This window comes from Denticeps clupeoides, chromosome 6, assembly GCF_900700375.1.
Source record: "Denticeps clupeoides chromosome 6, fDenClu1.1, whole genome shotgun sequence".
In the NCBI taxonomy this organism is placed as follows: domain Eukaryota; kingdom Metazoa; phylum Chordata; class Actinopteri; order Clupeiformes; family Denticipitidae; genus Denticeps; species Denticeps clupeoides.
The window spans coordinates 10,000,056-10,013,923 of NC_041712.1; the positions used below are offsets into that span (position 1 = coordinate 10,000,056).

The 13,868-nt window shown below is 44.6% G+C and overlaps 1 protein-coding gene and 1 long non-coding RNA gene across 6 annotated transcripts in view; one reads left to right on the forward strand and one right to left on the reverse strand.

Annotated features, from left to right (window-relative positions):
* cadm1a (cell adhesion molecule 1a) overlaps positions 1 to 13,868 on the reverse strand; it is a 244,629-nt gene that overhangs the window by 176,420 nt on the left and 54,341 nt on the right. The window lies entirely within an intron of this gene.
* Positions 354 to 10,340, forward strand: LOC114793058 (uncharacterized). The gene is made up of 4 exons (XR_003750189.1): positions 354 to 464; positions 7,043 to 7,235; positions 7,386 to 7,520; positions 10,251 to 10,340. It is a non-coding gene; the product is annotated as an uncharacterized LOC114793058 (long non-coding RNA).

Sequence of the window (13,868 nt, forward strand, 5' to 3'; positions counted from 1 at the left end):
GCTAATCACCTCTGAACTCGGCTCAGCCCGGCCTTAGTGCAGTTATTACAGAGGTCATTTGAGCCACTGCTGAGAATCTTTAGGTCTGGTTAATAATGAGCACGTATGCTAGAATGAATGATTTTTGCTCAGCCAACATCAAAATCTCACTTGTTAATTTTTCACCCTGAAGTAACACGATATTAAAAAATGAACTTGCAAAAACCAGGGCATTTGAAAATGCAGATGAGAATTCTAGCACATTCTAGCACGAGCCGTGAGTCACCCGTGGCCTGGAAGCCAATGAGGAGAAGTGAGCGTGCCAAGCTGCCAGAAATCCATCCAGACGACGGATCCAGCGTCAGATTATAAGTCAGACTCCAACCGAAAGCAGTCTCCCTATCTCTGTCTCTTTCAGTCTCCACAGTCAACAGATTGCTACTGAACTGGTTTATTGGAAAACGGAATGTGATATCAGCAATCAGGTAATTAAAACATTATAATGGATATGAAAAATATTCATAAAAAAAGGCATGTTAAATAGTATCAGGTTTTTTATTACTTGGAGGAACTGCATTTTATTAGTTGTCATACATTGTAAATATAACAGTAACTACAATTCTTTAATATCTAAAACTGATATTACACAAGACACTACAAAGTATTATATAATATTGTAATGGCAAAGGATATTGGGGGGGGGTTAAAAAACATAACACCAATATGGTTAGCATATCATCTCATCTTTCAGGGGTCACGCAATTACTGGAACGAAGTCAACCCCCTCGGAAAATCACATGACTACAGACGACGCGCTCCAACTTCACAGATGGTAAGTGTATCTCCCAAAAACAAAATGCACTTCATGTAGACTAAGGATCATTCAAAACAAATCTGGGAAGAGGTTCCATCTGGGAAAACAAATCTGGGAAAAGGACCAACTGGGGAACAACATTAGACAATTTGATACCGACTAACATGCAGGGGAACGAATCACAAAACGAAGAAACACAATACGGCGGTGAATCTGAGCCTTCAGAAAATGAGGTATCAACGTAAGGAGTGCCAGAGTCAGGAAGATGGCCATGGGAGGAGTCAGAAAGATGGCCACGGGAGGGGTTCGCGCATGGGACAATGGCCTGGGTGCTTCACAAATTTGGGCTTGTTGTGAGACTGGCAAAACATCCGAGGGGGAGAAAAAAAATGGAATCAAACGGGTTTCAGTTTTGCCAGGAGGCATTTGGACCACCGTCAGACCAAATGGAGGAAGACTGTGTGTTCGGAGAGGCTTTTTTCCCAAATCCAATTGAGAATTGGCTCCTTTGTCTCGGCACTACACTCACGCCTGCATTCACACAGCGTTCAAAATAACTCTGTTGCATCAGTGAACCATTTTATTTGGTTAAAAGGTTCTTAAGAATTTTGTTGTGACCCAAACTGACCGTTATACTTCTCATAAAAGGAACACAAGGTAATAACCCAGACCATAAATGGTTCCCCATTAGCCTTGCACAACCAAAACATAATGGAGAGCGAATTACTGATAGTCCAACTCATACCACTTAGCCAGGATCTGAGCGCACTTCCTGGTGCAAACCAGGACTCGAGGCTCATTGCAGTCATGAAATTACCAACGTCAAGGCTCATGACTCACCACTCAGATGTTATATCTTATCTCCCGATTCATGACAGAGCCAACAGCGCTTTGAAATAGCACAGTTTAAAACAAAAATTCTTTGATTTCATTTATACTAAATACTTTACAACGCAGCAGGGATTTAAAATGCTTGACTCTGAGCTGTACGATTTAATCTTGTGCCTACCTATACGTCTGTGTGTAATGTAATTTTACAGTAACATCGGTCTGCAGTATTCTGAAAAAAACTAAATCAGATACTGGGTTCTAAGTGTGTGTATTAAATCTGTTATTTATGCTGTAAATCGCTAGAGTAGACCAGAGAATATTATTTTGAACGGTCAGGAAACTAGATCTGACTGTAGACAGGTTCTTTCAAGACTGACTTCATAGACCCATGTGATACCTTGACGGTTTTCATTTCAGATTTGCTGAAAACTGTTATGTGTGGAAAGCGTTGCCAAATTGGGCAGCTTGAATTCCACTTTTCAGGGCAGAAGGATTCAAAAACTTTGCGTCAGTCTCAGAGAGTTCTTCTTGAACAGACTGCGCAGCTCTGCTTCGATAGACGAATCGCGGTTCTTCGGGCCGTATAAGAACCGCAGCTGTAGACGCTGCTGAAAGGGGACACTACGGGTATCTCCGCCCAATCTGTTTAGTTTGTTCCAGCACCTGATGGCAGCTGGAAATAGCTTCATAAAAAAAATAAAAAAATAAAAAATTCCATCTCTCCCTCTTCTCTCACACACAACAAACACACCGCGGTTCATACAACGGCGGAGAAGGAGTAAATAAACTCAGCTCGTCGGGTAACCAGCCAATCGATCCTCCCGGATCTGAAGCGGAGCTGGCAACCGTATACATGCCCTCGACAGCGATAAGGGCGAAATCCACGGACTTATCTTCAAACGTGGAAAACGAAAAGCCATATAATTAAACTATATTGGGTTTTCATCAGGCGTGGGATACGGCAAAATGTTGTGTGGGCCTCAGTGATTATCTGTTAAATCCCGTGATTGACCCTCAAAGTAAAAACGATTCATCTTAATTTAATGGACAATCCCAACGCGGCGTCTTGTTTATCACTCCACCTTTATTACGGACCATAACAAGGTGGTAAAAAAAAGAGAAAAAGGAGAGGGGCTTGTGCTTCTCCAGTTTAAGTAAGAACAAAAAAATAAAACAAAATGTCTCCTCTGTCTCTAATATGCACAGCATTTGGGACCCATTTCCCTTATTATCTTTGGCTTATGGCGTCTGCCGGCGGCACGCGGCTGTGGCCCGGCCTCTCTCTTCTTCTGTCAACAACAAAGCGCAGCGCTTTACTGGCTGTGTGGGGTGCGCTCGCTCATTAAACACACCGGCGGAAAGCCGCGGAGCCCAGGGAATTAATAAACGCTTAAAAAAAGAAATAAATGTGTTAATCCATCAGCCATCATCAGAGGCCTCCTGTCAGCGTTCGCCGCGTGCCACACGTCCCCAGCTGTAATTAACTCATTTTGGGACAACATGACAGGAAATTAAAATAAAAAACGAAAAGGGAAATCAAAGATGCGCGTGAAGTTGCCATGGCGATCACGCCTGTGAATTTATTTATAAAAAAAAAAAAAAACAACTTTAAAAGCATGCATAAATAGCTAATTAAATAGTATGTAATTGTTGTTGTTTTTTTAGGATTTCTGAAGAAACCCGCCCACCTGGGTATATACAGCCCCTGTACTAACAGCACCCACCTTGCAAACACTCTGTCTTAGGTGTCTGCTTCATACTAAATTACCATAGTAAATTGTCATGAATAACGCCCATTATATGCTTCTTAGTGGTTGGCTGGTGGGAATCCAGCCACTGACCCAGGCACTGACGGGCAGTTTAGGTAGATTATGCTGTAAATGCTGTAAATGTCTGTTGGTTAGCACCGTGACCTCACGCCTCCAAGGTGGTCACTTCGAATCCCAGCCCGGACCTCGTGTGTGCGAAGTCTGCATGTTCTCCCCATAACGGCGCAGGTTTCCTCTGGGTTCTCCAGGTTCTCTGCACAATAGATGAGTTGGCATCTCTAAATTTTGTGTGTTAACGAATGGTGTGTGTGTGTGTGTGTGTGTGTGTCTCCTTTGGTGGGCTGGCACCCTGCCCTGAATGAGTCCCCATCCTGCGCCCAATGTCCCGGGAGTGGCTCAGGCAGCCGCGACCCTAAGTAACACACTGAAAAAAAAACTTGTAATCACTGGCTAAACACTTGTAAGACTTATAACCACTGGCTAAATGTAATTAATCTTTAATTAATCTAATACTTTAACACTGTCAATGTAATGTAAATGAACCAAACAAATTGTAGTAGAGTAAAAAAAACACTTCACTCATAAACATAAAGTGGACAGCGTAGTTTAAATGAATCCTATCACTAATAAAACCTAATATTTTAGCATTGCCATAATGAAAAGAAGCCAATCAAACCTGCTGTAACCGGTTTTTGTTCACATTACGTCAATGCTATAATATTACGTGTGACAGATTACATCCATTTTTTTCAGTTCAGCCAGTGTTAACTTTTTTCAGCGCAGGACCGTGACACTGACTGTGGCAACCTGGATGAAATCTAGAATCATACTGATCTATGTAGATGGATTCAAATACTACATTCTGTTTAAAGCGATATGCCAAATGTATGCTGGACTGGATCTGATGGAAAATTCCTTTGAAAAAGTACTTGAAGGATTGCTGCACACACACACACACACACACATATATATATATATATATTCAACTTATTAATTTAAGTCCAAATCAAATCAATTTTTACCACGTATCAGTGTTATTGTTAAAGTGTCAGAGTTTATAGGAGTGCGCTATTAGTCTGATTATTCATTCAATATGAGTGTCCATGTGAAAACACATAATGAAATTACATACATTTACAAAACTTGCTGATTAAGCAGATAAATATTGGCCATTGCTGAATTTCATATCTGGCTGATCCATCAGGTCATCGGTGAAGAGAAGAAAAAGTGGGTCCCGTGGTCAATATTTGGTCTATAGTCTGTATGCTGGATTTAAAGTGCGCGTAACAGGTATGTTCCCCGAATCGTGCGGGTTTCCTGTTTGTGACATGCGTACAGGAAACCTCCTCGCCCCTGACACGAGAACATAATCACCAGATCAGGTCCGCGTCGAGCTGCTGGCAATTAAAAACAAGGCGCTTTCATGTCTCCAGCTCGCAGGCAGTTCAGCAGTCAGGTGTAATGAGTTCCGTTCTGCTCCCACATTATCATCCCGTCTGTATCCACCCCCCCTCCGCCCGCCCGCCTCTCCATCGCTCAATCTCTCCTTCACTCCCTGCCCGGGCCGCGTCGCATGCTTAAGTGTCTGCGCCATCAATCATCTTTATGGTCCGTGAGGGAATTCATTTCACCTGCAGACAGTTGCAGATGAGATTCACCCGCTGCAAATTAATGATCGCGGAGGAGAGGAGAAACACTGGCTGCGGGATATTGTGACACGCCGAACGCCGAACGTACACCACAACACTTAATAATCCATCAGCCATGGCTAATAGTGCCTTACAGAGACAACGCACCTGGAGGGAAGTACGCGCCGCCTGTTGCAGGGTTCTTAAAAAGCTCACGCGCGCATATCAAAAAAACAAAAAAAATCCCACAATGCCTTTCCAGCGTCTCCCGGCCCACGGTGCCAGGCGCGTCCGGGTGTCTGCAATCGTTTGGGTTCCGGGTGAAAAATGAGAAGCGGTAAAGACGGCCCTGGCGGTAGTCTGGACGATGCCGTCCCGGAGCGAGGGGACTACCAGCACTGTCAAGGCGGGGTTCTGTCAGACCACGCAGACTTTGCGGAAGACGATGCATCTAACCCCGTCCTCGGAAAAAGGTCAGAAAGGTCTATATTTTTCTCCAAAATGGCCTACATTTGGCCAATTTATGAATCAGAGTGACCGAATAATTTCTATCAATGAACAGAAAAACCCGTCTGAGGGACTCTCACCTTCATATTCCATTCAACGCGCTTTACTACGTACGCTGTGGACCCTGAGGTAACAACTCTGATGCAGGATGCTGTAACGTCTATAAGAACCTGGAGAGTTCCCACGAGCGAAACCCAACACGTTGTTGCTGTTGCTGTACACTATTGCTGTAATCGCTACGGCGATTTGATTTATTTATTTTTTTTCATTAGCATGCGGCAGCTGATAAGACATGTGCTTATGCGGCGCATTTCCTGGCGCGTCCGTTGACAAGTCTCTCCGCCCTCTGACCCGATCAGTGCTGTGACGAGTAAAAAACTCCACCCGCTTCCGCGGCGTTGCTTACCGCATCATTGTAATGATGGCGGTGCTGCAGCTGACGACCGCTGAGCCGGAGCACAAAAGGCCGTACAGTAGGAGGTGAGCGAGTTGGCAGCGCTGCCGACTGATTCTGCGACGGAACTAAATGTGGAAACCACCATCTGCCCGGATCAGAGGGATTCAAGCTCGGTTGCGCATCTCTCGTTCTCTTTCTCTCTCACACAATTCCTATTTATTCTGCTCATCTACGAGACACAAAGGCAAGCATGTAAACCCAAACGCTCCAAAAATAGCTTAGGACAATCATAATTAGCCCTCAATGGCCAAATTGGCGTGTTAAATGAGAACAAAACTAAAGCAAACAGCCAGATAAACAGAAAAGTCTGATGCTTGGTTAGCTCCTTGGTTCCTTGGAAAGGACAGAACCCAAGATGGTGCATCTGATCTTTTTGATCTTTTTTGGAAAACGAAATTCCTAATTCTAATCTGAAACGATCCAAAACGTCAGGAGTAACCAAGCGCAGGGGCCGGGTGACCCCTGTAGCTGCATCGGGGGGCGGCTGCCCCATTGTGCTCCGGAGCCGGGGTGGGCGGGGCTTCCCAATCAGAGACAGGCTGGAGTCTCTGGGGCAAAACGCCTCCACTAATGGGCCTCGCCTGCAGTCAGGGAATCATAATCCTATCAATAATGGAGCAGGCCGCTGCTTCTACAGAAGCGCGTCCAGCGCTCCCGCCTCGCCTCGCCTCGCCCCGCCCCGCCCCGCCAGCCCCCCAACACTCCGCTCACTCTGTCAGCTATTTCTGAGAAGAGCTTTCTTCAGTCGCCCGGACACCTTTGGCCCTCTGTTCCTCTTCAGCATCTCCCCGCTTACGAAACGCTGGTTTGCAATTACCCAGAGCCGAGCGCCGTGTTTTATTTTCCCGCTCCCGCCTGCCTTCTCTTCTGAGACCGTTTCGGGGTAACATGCGTGTCCTCAAAGGCTGCGTTATTGAAATATTTGTTTGGTTTGCAACACTACAGACAGACAGGTTTTTCATCTCTTCCCAACGTACCCATCAAAGACCCTACCTGCCGCCCCCTATAAAAAAAAAAACATTTTGCCCCTTCTTTTCTCCATCTACCTGCACAAAAGATAGGCAATCACAGTTCGCAAGGAATAAACATCCCTCTCGCTCTGTGTGTCTGGAGTTGAAACACACACAGCCCGGGACCAGTACAATGGGAGCCCAATGCAGAAGCTATCAGCAGGGCCATCGGCGGCCCTGCGTCGGTGAACAGCGGGAGTCATTACAGAGCTGCAGGGAGCCCGGCACAATGACTGACAGGTATGAACTTTCATTGAGCTTTGGGGAAGGGGGGGTGGTACCACCCAAAAAAACAAAAAAAAAAAAAAAAAAAACACTGAATTAAAGTGACTACAAAAGCATCTGCTGGATCTTGAAGCTCTTTTAACCCATGGCCTGGTTCCTCTCCAGACAGCCTTCTGGCGGATCATGGTGCTGTGACTCTGCGCCACAGGGAGGAGTGGTCAAGTACGCGTGCGGGGCCTGTGGGCAGCACTAGTTCCCTCCCAGCTGCGTGCACAACAATTTCCCTCCTCAGAACATGTGGTAGGTCAGTGAAAGTCAGATTTACACTTTCTTTTTATTCAGTTTTTTTTATCCAGAGTGGCAGAAGTGTACTGGGTTACACACTCCCATGCTCAAGTTCAAACCTCCACCTCCTGTCCCAAAACCGGACTTACTACAGGACCTGCTTGTATGTCTGCATTTTGCTCCGCATAAGAGCATCAGCTACAAACCACATAATGTAATGTAATGTGAACGAAATCCTGAATTAACAATGGCACTGATTTACGTCCTTAGAACATTGCTGCAACCAATATTTAATCACGTGGCTCCAAACGCATTCAGCTGTAATCAAATGGGAAGGGCTTCCGGAAACATTCCAATCAGGAACATTTTAACCTCATTGCCATCTACAGAACCAACTGACGCTGGTGCTACACAATATGACAATAACTGTAGAATAACAGGAGGAAGAGATGAACATTTTTGATTAACCTTGAATTTGAAATTTAAATGAATAAATACACATATTAATTATATGCTATAGAAGACAGAGAGTACTCCCACCAACACATGTGCTGAGTCAAAATGGTTTTGTGCGAACACTGAACACGCACAGCAAAAGACCCAAGAAGGGAGCCTGGTTGGACATTTTCCTCTTCCTTTAATAGACCACTGTAACCTTTTCATCTGGCAACTCAGACTGCACTTGTCACTCTCACCTTCTGCTCATTTCAATGTTAAGGGGGGCCGCAACGTGACACCGCCACTTCTGATGCCCGATCTCCCAGTGTGACCAGGTTGCCATATGCGACCGCGCAATTAGTAGGAGAGCTCTCGCCGATGCCCGCCCACGCCAGGCCACCACTGATGCATTAGGGACCTTAGGAGCTCCATCTGTGGGTGATGTGTCGGATGGAAGGGGGCAGCGGGGGGGGGGGGGGCAAGTAGGCAGCCACCCAGGGAAGGCTCTGGTGACACTGCGGGGGGCCGGTCCTGTCTAGATCACCCGTTTCTCTGGTAATTTGCACCGCTAACAGTGTCCCCAGACAACCCTGGGCAAAGCCATCTCATAGGCCAGACGCGAGCGCCGCAAGCTGAGCAAATCTGTGGCTGCCCCATTTACTGTTATAGACTGCCATTAAAATAAGGGTGGCTATTTGCCATCTGGGAGGGGCTCGGGCACCGGTGACAGAAAGAAAGTCAGAAAGACTTTCCTAAACACAATATAAGAGAAATGTCAATGTCAAAAATGTCAATTGTCGCTTTGGATAAAAGCGTCTGCTAAATAAAGTAAAGTAAAGTAAAAATGTACAATGTAGAAATGCCACTTTGCTGTTAACCTCTTAACAAATACAGTACTGTACAACAATGCTATGAACACTATATAACTATGAACACTCACTATGACAGAATAAAGACACCTTAACTAACTCCAAATCACAGTTTCTCACCTTTCCAGGCAAAAATAAATAAATAAACTAGCGGACAGGCCATGCATGTGTAGCTTCATAAAATCCAAACTTCTGCATCCCAGATCTTTCACGATAGCACACATACACACAGTCAGCAAAGCGTGTGCCTTAAGTCCCTGGAGCACAGCTCCGCTCAATGACATTATGGAGGTTTAATAAACATTAGCAGGAAGCAGTGGCATGTCCCTGTGGAGGACAGCTAAGTCCGTGAACCAGGAAGCCCGGCATAGGACCTCATATTAAATTTATAGGCCATTACAGGGGCTAATAACAAACAGCGGAAAGCGAGCAACTCCAGGCTGGAGCTGTGAGCAACAAACAGAACCATATATGAACACAGACAATCTCACAGGAGACGTTTCCAGATGAGAGTCCGGCTCCCTGTCATTTATTCAAAGGGGCGAGGCAAAACAAACCAGTACTCCTGTAAATGCATGTACCGCACCGAGGAAATCATCGTATTGGTGCCACATACACAAACACTATTATTCATCCCCCTGAACATGTTGCTGTGGTACAGAAGGTTCTCTCCCAGATATTTGCGTTTACATTTACAGCATTTACCAGTATTGGCAATCAGTAGTAACAGGGACGCTCAGGGTTAAGTGTCTTGCTCAGGGACACAGTGATAGAAAGTGGGGTTAAAAAAGCTTGACAGTAGGGTAGGTGTCAGGCGCAGTGTAGGTTGACTTAGACCTGCTTAAACCTTAAACTTAGAGAAGCCAGTGAGGACATTCTGGTTCTTCACTGGTTAATTCTTTTCACCTGACACTCGAATCCAGAGTGACATTAAATGCACTAATTTAAAAGTCAGTCCCCATGCAAGCAACATCAGGCTACCTGTGCTGCTCAAGAGAACAATGGTAATAAGTTCGGTTGGAACCTATGATGTTCTGGGTCAGTTGGGTGCATTATTCAATAAGCCATGTGGCTTGCAGTGTTTTTTTTTTTACAGTGTCTTGAAAATCAGCAGAGACGCTACTATCGTGCTTCATGTCCAGAATATACAGCTTAAGCTGACAAAACCATCTTAAGACAGTTTAACTTGTCACACCAGCTTTACAAGCTTTTTGTCTCACATATATTCTCTAGTAGGGTTTGTTTTCTCCTTAATTATCTGAAAACCAAGTCACATTTCGCATGATGATAGCACCCAGTGTCATATCACGGCAGGTTCTGGAGGGAGAAACACTCCCAGAAATACATTATAGGTGCTGACATTAAAATGATTTAAGATAGCTATCAACAGAAATGAACTTTTGCATTTGTGTCATTCACTGACGTGTATCATTCACAGATTTCTGAAGCCACCAGACACCCGTTGTTTTCCTCAAGAGTCACATCGACATTGCAAGAATCTAGAGGACACCAACAGAACATAGAGAACACATTTCACCATTCAGTACCCCTGAAAAAAAAACCTGAGTTTTTGTTGTGGTTATAAGAAAAAAAAAATTGCACATCTCATTTTTAAAGTAGCTCCTGGAGCTCCATATAACATATTGACTTTTTTCCCCTTTGTTTGCTCTGCATGTCCAATAAATGTGAATTTTTGCCAGACAAATGCCCCTTGAGGGGGCCATAAAGAGTCCAGTCGATCCATCAGCGGAGGTTAAATTTTGCACAGGAAGACAGAGATTAAGGGGGCTTGAGGGAAATAAATGGAGACAGGAGAAAAGAGGTCACAGCCGACAGGTCAGAAATAGCCACTCTATGCAAGCCGCTAAAAAGGATATCAAAGCAAGAGGTAACTAGATTAATTTATGAGCTTGCAGGTTAAGTTATAAAAATTAACCCACATTGAGGCCATGCTGGCATGCCAAGAACTGCGTGAGACACAAAACATCCCCACACCGCCTCACAATCTGGGCCACACAATCTAAAGTCTGGAGTTTAAAAGGCGGTCAGAACGAAATTAGATCTGGTCTCTGTCCTTGAGGTGTCCACACCAAGTGCCACAATTCTGAACCAAAAAAGTTTCTGTTCTATGCTCCATGACCCTGTTCTACAGTTGATAACTTGTGGCAATAATATTAGCAACAGAAGGTCAGGTAAACACCAGATAAGAATTAATATTAGCAGATCCATTGTGTGTCTTCATGTACAAAAGTCTAGATTAATGTGATGTTAGCTGACCTGACTAAAAGTTATTCCAAGGACTGTATTAATGTTATTCTATGCCAAAAAGAAAGACAAAACTCCATAACTACATAAAACTCATAGCTGTATATTGCTATTTGTGTGATGATTCTGATAAGATGCATAACAAGAAAATCTATAAAAAAAAAACGTCATGAAACCTTTAGATAAAAAACTGCAGGCTGTTCACAAGGCAACGGCAAGACTAATATTACGTTCAGACCACGCAACCTTTTAGAAATCAAGAAAAGCTTTGGCAATGATTTGTTATTCCTGCATGCCCATGCGCTGTGAGATCGCCACCCCTTTCCATCCTCCTGTGTCCTGCACTCTCATCGGCTATGGCTTGTTGCAACCAGACCTTAGCATGCTGGATATCCGCGTCGGTGACGATTCAGCAAGCGTCTTTCTTCACTGCTGATTGGCTGTCAAGTGCCAGTTGGTGCGAGACCACTAGGAAGAAGAACTAAATGAAATTAAACATTTTTTATTAGCTGATCTTGATGTAGTACTTTAGTCCTGAAATCAGTATTTCAGCAAATTTAGCTAAAACTACAACAAGAGGCTGGCAGCGCAAATAAACATTATAGAAAATGAATAAAAAAATACATGGTTGTCAATGACTTGGCTTTCCTCAGTCAGCTGATGCAGCAGGCAGCCTCTGCAGATCTAAAGCTCATCTTTTACGGCATCAAAGACAATCTAACCACCGAGCAAACCACATGAACACCAGACCTCCACTGTAACCAAGGACACAACAGGAAGTCTGGTGGGTATTAAACGAGGACATTGGTCCTGCAATGAAAAAACCGCGAGAGAAATTAATGTGTATTAGCGTCTGACATCAGACAACCTTCAAACTCAACCATCATTTTTTTTTTCTCCCCATCCGTTTTATACCAACAGCGGAAGCCCTTCCTGGAAGCAACAGTAAAGCTGCTGATGACGTACCTTCCACTCGCTCTCGCCCGCCCTGAGTGGCAGCTGAGTGGGTGTTATATAATGACAGGCTCACGCAGGCCGTGAGTCACGCGGAAAAGTGGCGCGGTGACGCGGCTTCTTGGCGGAGAGGCGCTGGCCTGTCACAGGTGGCCGGCGCCGCGGGGGGACGCCTCGGATCTCCATTACTGACCCCTCCGAGCCGTTGGCTGCAGAAGGGCTGCATGGGCATCCGCAATATGGCTGGTTTATTTTCACCTGGCCACACAGCTTGACCCCTGAGAAGGTGTCAGCCCACAGGACGAGCTTAAAAATAATTAAGAGAATATTATACATATGGGACGCTGTACGCCAAGACTGGTTCACCTTTACATAATTAAAGGACAAAGTAGGAAATGGAGTGAAAGAAATATCAAAATCGCACTATTTCACACTCTCAGAAACACAGAGTAATCCAGCACAATGGTGTGCGAGAGCATTATGCATATGTGTGTGTGTGTGTGTGTGTGTGTGTGTGTGTGTGTGTGTTTACTGCATGGCTGGTCACACTACATCGTGTTATCCCTTTCTCAGATGTTCACCCAGTCCAAGCGTGGCTAATGCCACCACCAGGAGTTCTGATCCTGACTGCCAACCAAGGAGACTTTGTGTGCCTGTAAGTCTGTGTGTGTGTGTGTGTGTGTGTGTGTGTGTGTGTTTGTTAGAGAGAGAAAAGGAGAGAAAGAGAAGCAGGAATGGGGTAATCTACACACACAAACACACACACATACCACCCTCTCCCCTGTAGTGTCCAGGTGGCTGAGATTTCTCCTGCCTCCACAGCGAGATAAGGAGCGCAAAATGTCCCCACACTTAAGCCAGCCGGTGTGCGTGTCCCAGGTTCTGCCGTGCGACCTGCAGTCTGTTCAGCACAGGCCGGTGCTAATAAGCGCGGTGAACGGCGTTACAAAAGCCTCTTATGCCACTTTTACTACTCAAATCTGCCATTTTTCTACACCCCAGTGACGTAACAATTGCATAAAACCATGCTTAATCGATGCTTAACCAGTTTTAAGATGCAATTTGGCCAAATTCTTGTCAAACAAAACTTAATTGAAATGTACTTGTACAAAGGCTGTGTTATAACACTACTATATTACTTAAAATGTACTGTATAAGTACAGTGAATAAGGATGTGCACGGCTATGGTGCATCCTTCAAGCCCCTTTTAGAATTCTGTGTGGAAGACTTCTTCTTTTTATGAAATCTTCACATCTGTGTGTGTGCAAGGTCCAAGTGTGATCGTGAGTGTTTTGGGCTCAAGTGGTTTATTTGCACGCTCCCAGACGGTGAGAAAGCTCGCAGAGGCAAAGTAAAACATTTGCTTTTTCTCTTGTTTTAGAGATGCAAAGCCCACCACAAGCGATTAGTCACGTAAATGTATTTTGTGTGTGTGTGTGTGTGTGTGTGTGTGTGATTTTCTGAAACCACTGTAGACGTTTGGCTCTAAACAATGTGCAATTACTTCTGTAAGAACTGCTTCCTGGCATTTGTAAGAGAAATGTTTCCACATTCTGTACAAAAAGAAATGTAATCATGTAATCATGTCAACCTTCACAAATAACAGTATTTAACTTCACTCTTTACCAGCCCCCAGGCAATACCGGCTATACATGGGAGGCATTTTGAGTTTATTTTCCTAAATTGCTTTCCTCTGGTTGAAAAACACAAAAATGAAAACCACTCGACTCCCTTATTGAAAATGAAATGTCATTTTAATCAACACTTTGATCAGAGTCACAAAGGGACCATTGATTTTTTTCGCTTCTTCACCTTCGTGACGACTGTTGTCTGCAAT